The following is a 3655-nucleotide window of genomic DNA, read 5'->3' as shown; positions in this document are numbered from 1 at the left end:
TTAGAAAAAATGAAGAAACAACTCCCTGAAGATCTGGGGTTTTTGTATTTTCCACTAAAAAAAGGCAGCTAAAGGCTGAAAGTACCCAGCCCTCACAAGCTTTATTCCTGAGCCATGCCAACAGCAGCACACTTCATTGTCACACTTTCAGTATCTACTTCTATGTGGTAGAAGCTCCAACATCTCATTTCCAGCCAGTCTGAGAAACAAGTGCTGTCCTCCTAATTTTTTCTTTCTTTCTCCTGTGAGAAATTGCCTGTAAATTTTTTGTCTCTCCATCAGCTTTGTCTTCCTGTCTAGCTGGGTTTCCTCAATCCTCTTTCATACTGCTCGGTTCTCTTGTATCTCAGTTCCACAGCCTCTCAGCTTTCATCTTCAAATGAAGATCCTGAAGATCCTTCAGAAGCTCCTGAATTCTCTGAACAGACAAGCCTTTCTCATGGCATTTGTATATTCCTGAACCCAGCTCTTGGTTACTAGTGAGCACATCTTCTGCACAGATTCTCCTTCTCTAGAATTAACAGTATGGTGCCTGCTGGAAGTACTCCATATAAAGTCACCAAATCCATCTGTTTTTCTACTTTCTATGGATGCCCAGATCTTGTTTTGAAAACTGTTAAGTGAAAGCCAAGATTATGAAAAGTATTTCCTAGGAGCAAGTAAACTTTACTAGTTACGCTTATAAAGATGTGATAACTGTAACCATCATGAAGGCCATGAGCTTTCGGCACTGGCAAGCACAAAAAATGCAGATGAGTAGGTGTCAGTGGCTGCTAATGGATTTCTTGGCATAATGACAGAAATAAGAAAATGTCTGTTTAACAGCCTATTTTACCTATTTTATACATGTCTAGTGACAGTCACCTTGACCACCTGTTGTGTGTTCTTGCTCATTTCCAGGACATTGATGCAAACCCAGGCTTTGGACCGTGATTGCAATAATCAGAAACCTAAAGACTCACCAAGTGATTGAGTGCAAAGGGTCTGAAGAAGCTGTCAGACATTCCCACGTGTTGTCTGTGCTGTAATTGTTTCCAGTGGTCAGCAAAACCCGAAACAGAACCATAAGGTTTTGAAGATTAGGCTTAATGTCTCCTGCATAGTCTCGTACACGATATGGCCCTTTCCTGGAACACTGCAGCCCTGAAAGAGAGTGATGAAGCAGAAGAATGGGCACTATGCCATTGCATCAGATGAAAGGGACACTGGTGGATATTTGCCATGGGAATACTTGACTGGAAAGCACTTGATCTACTGTCTGTTAGCTCATGGGAATGGAACTAGTAAACTTGGGAAACCTCAAATAAATTCCCATTGTATATATAATATAATCCAAAACAGAATCTTCTCGGGAACAATTGCTAATGATACTGGAAGTCATCCTTGTTTAGTGGAAGAAGAGACAATTTTGTGGTATACATTTCAGTACAGACTCTTACATTGAAAAATTTTACCTAGTATTTACCAGATTGTCATTAGTGAAATCTTCTTTCTAAGCACCAGCTTACCAGAGGATTACAAAACATATCTTTTTAAAAGCCTGTATCTGCCACCCTTGCAATGACATGAAGAACTTTTAAAATTACCTAGATGATAAATTACCATTTCAGAAGAGCTCTTGAATGAGCTCATCTTTGTACCTATCCACCATGGTCATGGTTTCTGTTACAAACCAGATGAGCTGAACATTTACCTTAGATCTTTTTTCTAATTTATGAAACAAATGTGTAATAAAGACTAAGCTTCACATACAAGTATTTTCACTGACATCCAATGATTTCTCAGAGAATCCAATGATTTTTTCACTGTATGTTCAGGGATGAAATAATTTAAATATTCTTCCTTAGTCCAAAGTTTAGCCTGTAAAGTTTTTTTAGATCAATCATCTGCAGATGCCTCGCACTGAATAAGTCATGCATTTCTAAATGGCTTTCCTAGAGGGTTTTTATTCAGTGTTTAATAGAAACCATCAAGTGACTAGAATCGAATACACAGCTAACATATTAAGAAGTCAGGAATAAAATAATTTAAGTCAATCAGTAAAGAATTTCTTTTTTACTTACTAGGTCCCAGACAAGGAATCAACATAGATCAGTAAATGATATATCAAATACAACTCTTTTATAAGGTACATATAAATACTTAAATAATGCCGTACTACAACTGGGGACAGGAAATATAAAGAAAATTTTACATATGTTCATTTAGAAAGTAAAGCAACTGGTGTAAGTTTAATAACTCTTTTCTGTTATAATAACAGTTTAATAACAGTATCATAATAATTTTTCTCCCTTACAGATTTGCTCATGTTAAGTGTTCTTCTCTAACCCTTGAAAGCAGGTTTCTGTACTTGCTGTCTAAAACCCAATATCTCCATTCAGATTTTATCTCAAAACATCTTTTTTGCCTGCTTCTTTTACTTTCACAAGACATAGCCAGAGAATAATGTGTCTCAGCTGCCATAGAATGCATTCCACCAAAAGAATGCACCCAAATTTGACCCAGGGAACAAGATACACCCCACAGTATATAAAAACGTTAATACTAAGTTGCCAGAAGGGTATCTGGCAAGCTCCAAATTAAATGTCTTTTCAGACAACTCTAGCTACTCTGTTACTCCATAACCTTCCCATGGCCCATTACTTCTATGCTCTTAAAAAAAAGAAAATCATATTTCTGGAAAGAAAAGTCTTCTCACAATAAATCCAAGGTGCAGGGGAAACTCAGTTTTCCTATTTAAATTATACTCAATTTTCATTCCCCTTTTTGTCTACATTCTTTTCCCTTTCCCTTTTTTTTCTGCTCTTATTTCTGAATGGATTAAAATTAAATTAAACTCTTTAGAAAAGAAGGGAGAAAAAAAGACACATGCATGTCTTCTCAGCTGTTTTTCTAAAATTCTCTCAGCCCTAATAAAAATACTATATGCCTATGCATTGCAAAACAACATTATTTTTGCTATAAAAACACCACGTGCATGTCCTTAGACACGAGTCCTCTGTGCAAGGTCTTCTCACACGTGGAAAAAACAGCTGACATTTCATCACTTTCATGAAGGAATAAATAGAGGAATCATGGAAGAGAAATCCACTGCTGTTCTTGCCTGTTTTTCTAGTCACAGATGCTGCTTCTTCAAGGTTCTGCATGTTGATGTTAATCATGAAAGTCATTTTCTCATATAGTTTCTACTCCAGTGTCTGTTGCACCAAAATTTATGTTATTTCAGTGTGCCCTGCAGTTGTCACAAACCTCCTACAAAATGAGGAGAAAAGCTCATTTCCTATACCTATCTTCTGCTGAACCTAATGCAAGAGCAGACCACTTTGCTATTTCAAGCATCACAGAATGGTTGAGGCTGGAAGGGAGTGTGGAAGCCACTTCACTCAATCCCCCTGCTCGAGCAGAGCAATTGCGGGCCAGTTACCCCAAACCATGTCCAGATGGCTTTGGGACTCCTCAAGGGATGGAAACTCTACAATCTCTCTGTCCAGCCTGGGCTTGTGCTTGGTAAAACTCACAGAAAAGGTGTTTCCTGGTGTCCTCCTGTGCTCAGTTTGTGTCCACTACCTGTCCTGTCACTGGGCACCACTGGATCTTCTCTAACCCATCCTTCAGAGGTTTAATGAGGGTACATCAATGATGATTTATTATTGAT

Source organism: Zonotrichia albicollis, chromosome 12, assembly GCF_047830755.1.
Source record: "Zonotrichia albicollis isolate bZonAlb1 chromosome 12, bZonAlb1.hap1, whole genome shotgun sequence".
Taxonomy (NCBI): Eukaryota; Metazoa; Chordata; class Aves; order Passeriformes; family Passerellidae; genus Zonotrichia; species Zonotrichia albicollis.
Note: the sequence above shows the minus strand (reverse complement) of the source record.